This window comes from Moschus berezovskii, chromosome 2 (genome assembly GCF_049115385.1).
Source record: "Moschus berezovskii isolate FMDL1 chromosome 2, NW_MosBer_1.0, whole genome shotgun sequence".
In the NCBI taxonomy this organism is placed as follows: domain Eukaryota; kingdom Metazoa; phylum Chordata; class Mammalia; order Artiodactyla; family Moschidae; genus Moschus; species Moschus berezovskii.
In genome coordinates, this window is record NC_142461.1 from 86,828,300 (window position 1) to 86,836,760 (window position 8,461).

Genomic DNA, 8,461 nt, shown 5'->3' on the forward strand with positions numbered 1-8,461 from the left:
TGATTATCAGACAAAGATGCCTTGCTATCTTCTTGTTAATTCAAAATTGTTTATTTAGAAATCTGACCAGAAGAAAACTAGGGGTATACTAATTATTCTCTGGAAGAAATACTTGGATCAATTATCAAATTTTTCACTTTATAAAGTTATTTTTTACTATTAATATAAGGAATACTGCAAATGTGCACATTGTATGAATTTTCACAATTCTTTCAAAGGAAAGCATCCTAAACAGTGTAACAACGACTTGATTATACTAAGCATTGATGGCCATGGGAAGTTTGCCTAAGTGAAGACTGGAGAATCAGACCCAAACTCTTACGGACAGAGAATATAATTGGATAAGAGACCTTAGCTCATGAAATGCAGGAAAATTAGATTGCTTCAGAGTTTTAAATAAATCATCACCATTTCAATTTATTAATAATGTATGGCTTGAATTGCAGCTGAATATACAGTCACATGATACTGTCTTGCCATCTCCTGTTTGATCACTTCCAATTTGCCTTGATTCATGGACCTAACATTCCAGATTCCTATGCAATATTGCTCTTTACAGCATTGGGCTTTACTTCCATCACCACTCATATCCAGAACTGGGTACTGTTTTTGCTTTGTCTTCATCTCTTCATTCTTTTTTTTGTTTGTTTGTTTTTTCATCTCTTCATTCTTTCTGGAGTTATTTCTCCACTGATCTTCAGTAGCATATTGGGCACCTACTGACCTGAAGAGTTCATCTTTCAGTGTCCTACCTTTTTGCCTTTTCATATTGTTCATGGGGTTCTCAAACCAAGAATACTGAAGTGGTTTGTCATTCCCTTCTCCGGTGGACCACATTTTCTCAGAGCTCTCCATCATGATCCATCCATCTTGGGTGGCCCTACATGGCATGGCTCATAGTTTCATTGAGTTAGACAGGACTGTGGTCCATGTGATCAGACTGGTTAGTTTTCTGTGACTATGGTTTTCATCCTGTCTGCCTTCTGCTGGAGAAGAATAAAAGGCTTGTGGAAACTTCCTGATGGGAGAGACTAACTGAGGGGGAAACTGGGTCTTGTTCTGATGGGCCATGCTCAATATATCTTTACCCAATTTTCTGCTGATGGGTGGGGGTGTGTTCCCTCACTGTTGTTTGACATGAGTCCAAACTATGGTGGAGGTAATGAAAATAATGGCAAAAGGTCCCATGCACTCACAGTTGCATTCAGTGCCCCCAACCCTGCAGCAGGCCACTGCCGACCCATGCCTCTAGTAGAGACTCCTGGACACTCATGGACAAGTATGGGTCAGTCTCTTGTGGGGTCACTGCACCTTTCTCCTGGGTCCTGGTGCACACAAGTTTCTGTTTGTGCCCTCCAAGAGTCTGCATTCCCAGTCCTATACATGGCTGCAGTCAACATCTGCAGTGGTTTTGGAGCCCCAGACAATAAAGTCAGTCACTATTGCCATTGTTTCTCCATCTATTTGCCATGAAGTGATGAGACCAGATGCCATGATCTTAGTTTTCTGAATGTTGAGTTAAGCCAACTTTTTCACTCTCCGCTTTCACTTTCGTCAAGTGAAATTTTAGGAATCATCTAACTAAAATGGACTGGAATGGGTGAATATAACTCAGATGACCATTGTATCTACTACAGTGGGCAAGAATCCCTTAGAAGAAATGAAGTAGCCATCGTAGTCAACGAAAGAGTCCGAAATACAGTACTTGGATATAATGTGAAAAATGACAGAATGCTCTCTGTTCGTTTCCAAGGTAAACCGTTCAATATCAGAGTAATCAGTCTCTGTTCTGACCAATAATGCCAAAGAAGCTGAAGTTGCATAGTTCCATGAAAACCTACAAGACCTTCTAGAACTAACACCCGAAAAAGATGTCCGTTTCATCCTAGAGAATGGAATGCAAAAGTAGGAGGTCAAGAAATACCTGGAGTACTGGGCAAATTTGGGTTTAGAGTACAGAATGAAGCAGAGCAAAGGCTAACAGAGTTTTGCCAAGAGAATGCATTAGACATAGCAAACACCCTTTTCCAACAACACAAGAGAATACTCTACACATGAACATCACCAGATGGTCAATTCTGACATCAGATTGATTATATTCTTTGCAGCCAAAGATGGAAAAGCTCTATGTGGTCAGCAAAAACAGGACTGGGAGCTGACTGTGGCTCAGATCTTGAACTCCTTATTGCCAAATTCAAACTTAAATTGAAGAAAGTAGAGAAAACCACTAGACTGCTCATGTATGACCTAAATAAATTCCCTTAGGATTATACAGTGGAAGTGACAAATAGATTCAAGGGATTATATCTTATAGGCAGAGTTCCTGAAGAACTATGGACAGAGGTTAGAGACATTGTAAAGGAGGCAGGGGTCAAGACCATCCCCAAGAAAAAGAAGTGCAAAAAGGCAAAATGGTTGTCTGAGGAGGCCTTACAAATAGCTATGAAAGGAGAGAAGTGAAAGGCAAAGGAGAAAAGGAAAGATATACCAATTTGAATGCAGAGTTCCAAAGAACAGCACGGAGAGATAAGAAAGTCTTCCACAGTGATCAATGTAAAGAAATATAGGAAAACAATAGAATGGGAAACCCTAGAGATCTCGTCAAGAAAATTAGAGATACCAAGAGAAATTTTCATGCAAACAAGGGCACATAAAGGACAGAAATGGTATGGACCTAACAGAAGCAGAAGATATTAAGAAGAGGTGGCAAGAATGCACAGAAGAACTATACAAAAAAGATCTTCACAGCCCAGACAATCACGATGGTGTGATCACTCACCTAGAGCCAGACATCCTGGAAGTCAAGTGGGCCATAGGAAGCATCAGTATGAACAAAGCTAGTGGAGTTGATTGAATTCCAGTTGAGCTATTTCCAATCCTAAAAGATGATGCTGTTAAAGTTCTGTACTCTATATGCCAGCAAATTTGGAAAGCTCAGCAGTGGCCACAGGATTGGAAAGGTCAGTTTTCATTCCAATCCCAAAGAAAGGCAATGCCAAAGAATGTTCAAACTACTGCACAATTGCACTCATTTCAGATGCTAGCAAAATAATGCTCAAAATTCTCCAAGGCAGGCTTCAACAGTACGTGAACCGTGAATGACGTTCAAACTGGTTTTAGAAAAGGCAGAGGAACCAGAGATCAAATTGCCAACATCTGCTGGATCATCGAAAAAGCAAAAGCATTCCAGAAAAACATCTACTTCTGCTTTATTGACTATGCCAAAGCCATTGACTGTATGGATCACAACAAACTGGAAAACTTTTCAAGAGATGAGAATACCAGACCACCTGACTTGCCTCTTGAGAAACCTGTATGCGGTTCAGGAAGCAACAGTTAGAACTGGACATGGAACAAACAGACTTGTTCCAAATAGGGAAAGGAGTATGTCAATGCTGTATATTGTCACCCTGCTTATTTAACTGATACACAGAGTATATCATGAGAAATGCTGGGTTGGATGAAACACAAGCTGGAATCAAGATTGCTGCTTGATTCAATATCAATAATATCAATAACCTCAGATATGTGAATGAAATATCAATAACCTCAGATATGTTGATGACATACCACACTTATGGCAGAAAGCAAAGAAGAACTAAAGAACTTCTTGATGAAAGTGAAAGAGGAGTGTGAAAATGTTGGCTTAAAACTCAACATTCAGGAAATTCAGATCATGGCATCTGGTCCCATTACTTTGTGGCAAATAGATGGGGAAACAGTGGAAACAGTGACAGACTTTATTTTTTCAGGCTCCAAAACCACTGCAGATGGTGCCTGCAACCATGAAATTAAAAACACTTGCTCCTTGGAAAGATAACTATGATCAACTTATATAGCATATTAAAAAGCAGAGACATTACTTTGCCAACAAATATCTGTCTAGTCTAAGCTATGGTTTTTCCAGTAGTCACGTTTGGATGTAAGAGTTGGACTATAAAGAAAACTAAGTGCCGAAGAATTTATATTTTTGAACTGTGGTGTTGGAGAAGACTCTTAAGAGTTCTTTGGACTGCAAGGAGATCCAACCAATCAATCCTAAAGGAAATAAGTCCTGAATATTCATTGGAAGGACTGATGTTGAAGACGAAACACCAATACTTTGGCCACCTGATGCAAAGAACTGACTAATTTGAAAAGATCCTGATACTGAGAAAGATTGAAGGCAGGAGGAGAAGGGGACGACAGAGGATGAATTGGTTGGATGGCAGCACCAACTCAATGGACATGAGTTTGAGCAAACTCCAGGAGTTGCTGATGGACAGGGAAGCCTGTCTTGCTTTTTCCATCGGGTCATAAAGAGTCGAACACGAATGAGTGATTGAACTTAACTGATATGGGATTGTCTGTGTGTAACTTCCTTGAATGTAATAATGGAGATATTGTCACTGAAAATATGCTAACCTTCACTTACTATCCATGCACTTTTACTGTTATTTTTATTTCATGATTTTATTTCATCATCAGAAAACTTTATAACTACTCTTTTAGACCCAACCATTCAAGACAGTGATGTTCTTACTGATAGAATGCTTGCATAGAAAAGATTCGTTGTCTCTTCTGAGGGTGAGCTATTCCAGCCTTGAAATATTTGGTATAGCGAGAACAGCACATGGATTATTGGCTCATTCTAATGGTATGTAGCTCCATCTCTCATTTTCCACTGATAGTTAAACCATTAAAGAATCAGTTCACAAGTACCAAATTAAAAGAAGTCGACTTGAATCCAAAGTGCGTATAAACCGTTTTGGTTTCCTACTACAATTTGTTCAAATGGCTAAGAATCAAGTTTAATTTGATAATTGGTAGAAGAAGTGCATATTTAGGACTATCTTCCACTACTTAGACCTTTAGCTCACTAAATATCATCTGCATAATCTGGCAGATGCTATCTGCAATGATGCCCAAATGAGAAAAATGCCCCTCGTCAGTCACTTATTTACTAAAAGATATAGTGGCCTTGAAGGGTTCTGAGTATGAATTCACCTCAAGAAGTCCAAAATAAGGCTGACATTTTGTGCCAAGAGATAGAAAATGAACTAATTATTTAGCATGGAATGACCAAAAGTATTGCAAAGCATTTCTTGCAAATCCAGAATTTAATAGGGTGTATTGTTCATTATAAAAGATCATTGTTCTGACTAACTTTTCCAAAGTTGTATAAGCTTGAGGATGCTTGTGTTCACAATCACAGCCCTTCTGTTGTTCACCATGAGTTTAATAGTATGCTACTCTTGGAACTTACTTTTTATCATGAACTAATCGGTTAGTAATTTATATTTCAGTTCATTAGATCCAAGAACACATTTTTTGCTGATTATAGGAGCAATGTTCAAAAGGGATAGAAGATAGGGAAATAGAATCCATGTTGAACAAAAGAAAATTAAAAATAAGATGATATAAATGATAAGATTTTTTAAAAATTCTGGAATATCCATCTCATTTATATTGTTTAAAGATGTTTCTGTAATGACTCAGAGATGCTTGCCTGTCCTTATGCACAATCAAAGCTGTTTATTTCATACCCCAGTATGAGTTACAGATGATTTTTCAAGTTGTTTCTTTTCTGCTAGATATTTAACAAAACCTGGTCACAAATAAGCTTTGGAGGAAGAGTATTTTTCTTATTGGTGATTTAGATTGGATCTGAGGAAACAAAGGGTAATTTATAACTTTAATTTACTAAAAGCAAGTGAATTGAATATGCTAGTATTCAATAACGGTACTGTGAGGCTTAACTCCAGCTGTATCTATCTTTGTGAATGGTGATTAAAAAAAGCAAATTTGCTTACATCTTTCCTTGCTGACACTGAGGTCATTGCTTTATGGGTTTGCTTTCATTTGCTCATCCATAGTAATTTCTATTTTTGGCAACTCTTGCAAAAAAATTAGATACCCTGGCTCAAAATAGATATTCTCATAGTATAATTATAGTGCCAGGCAAAAGCTACCGCATATGAACAAATAAAGAAGAAAAGAAATATGGCTGGTTTTATCATAAAATATAACCAATAACTTTATGATATTTAGCGTGGAAAAAACATTCCCCACACTGCTCTTTGTTACCACACAAAAATGCCTTCATAATGGTCATTCCTTGACACAAGGTCTTTATAAAAGAAATAATTTATTGCCTTACCTGTAGCTGAAATAATGGCTAAATCATTTTTTTTTAAAGTCTAGTAGCTCCTTCAGAGTAAATCTTCCACAACTTGCTACAGTGCTAATCATAAGCATGTTATACAGTAAGTTAGCCTGAAGCTAAGTTAAGCAGGCAGATTAGGACTGTAATATAGTATCAGGACTCATAAATCAAGTGTACTTGCAGATTTCCTTTCACTTACTGCTCCTTCTTACAGTTCAGACAAGTCATAATTACACATCAGTAGGCATTGTGAACAGAGGAATGAGCTACAACATAATGCACAATAAACCCTGTCATATAAAAGCAAACTGGATAAAATAACAGAAGCAATACTCCATTTTACAACATCACACTAAAGAATTACACTGTGCCATTGTGTATTATTCTGATCAATCATGAATCCATCCACAATTGACAGTTCAGTGAACAAAAATTTACCATTGAAGAATAGTTTCCAGTTTTATAATTTTCTTGTTTGATTATACACATTAAACACCAGACTGTGTGTGATTCTGAAAAGCCACAGGTACATAATATAACACTGCCCTGAACACACTGCAATTAAATAAATTCTGCTAATGCTCTTTTAAAGCTTTCTTTTATTAGACATGCTTAAAATAATTTACACCGGATGAACCGTAAGTGGTTCTTTATTCAAGTTTTATTACTATTATAATTTTGAGCAATTATTCAGGTATTCTTGTTACCTTAGACCAAAGAGATGTTGACTCTGAAGTCATTTCTGTTATTTTCAGGCTTAGATGATATTACCACTATGCTCAAAGGACCCTCCTTTATCACTAGGTTTGAGCTGAACATTGAAAATGGGATTTAATGAAACATGAGCAAATATTGGTTGTTTCAATTCTAATAAAACATTTAAAAGAACTAATAAATGCAAGGTAATTGTTGAATGCTAATCTAAAATTGTTACTACCAGTTTTATTTTATAGTTGGAACTCAGCAGGTGTTGGGGGATATATTTTTCACATTATTCATCAAGTGCAGTTTTGAGAGGCACCAAGGTGTTTTACCTACTCCACATCATAAGAATTTAATTATGGTTAATATATTAATGATATCAGAAATATAGAGAAAATAATTTAGAGCCACAGAATAAATTATACACCACACTGTAATTTCCTTCCAGATGTTACTGGGGCCACGTTTTAACCATAATTCATGTATACATGAAGGAGATTCTTTGGAGAAATGTGGAGTTCATATAACTACTTTTATTTAAATTACTGATTTTGAAAAAAAATTTTCTCCATAGGACACTATTTTATGATTTTAGGATTTAGAGTAAACCAAGGAAATCGATGATTGGAGGGAGACTGGAAGAACTAATGGGGTTTAGATTTAGGCTATTTTATGTAAACACCAGTGACCTTGAAACCACAAAGCCTGAATGGAGACTTTCATTGACCTAAACTCCATTATGTCCTCATGTGGCAGAGCCATATTCTTGATGTCTCTTCACAGAATCTAATACTGTACTGGGGGCATCATTTTCATCTTTTATCCAGAAAAAATGTCCCTATATCCTTTATGCTCCTAGAAGATTTTGTGCTAACATCTAGCATAGAGATTAATTTGTTGTATAATTGTGTTTACTTGTTTTCTTTTGAGGTCAAAAACTCCCCCTATTTGCAGATGACATGGTGCAATACATAGAAAATCTTAAAGATTCCACCAGAAAATTATTAGAGCTAATCAATGAATATAGTAAAGTCGCAGGATATAAAAATAATACACAAAAATCACTTGCATTTCTATACACTGACAAAGAAAAATCAGAAAGAGACATTAAGGAAACAATCCCATTCACCACTGCAACAAAAAGAATAAAATACCTAGGAATAAACCTACCTAAAGAAACAAAAGACCTATAGGCAGAAAACTATAAGACATTGAGGAAAGAAATCAAAGATGATACAAACAGATGGAGAGATATATAATGTTTTGGGGTTGAAAGAATCAAAAACTGAGTCTTTGAGAAACCTATATGCAGGTCAGGAAGAAACAGTTAGAACTGGACATGGAACAACAGACTGGTTCCAAATAGGAAAAGGTATACGTCAAGGCTGTACATTGTCACCCGGCTTATTTAACTTATATTCAGCATAAGTTGGAATCAAGATTGCTGGGAGAAATATCAATAACCTCAGATATGCAGATGACACCACCTTTATGGCAGAAAGTGAAGAAGAACTATAAAGCCTCTGATGAAAGTGAAAGAGGAGAGTGAAAAGTTGGCTTAAAGCTCAACATTCAGAAAACTAAGATCATGGCATCCAGTCCCATCACTTCATG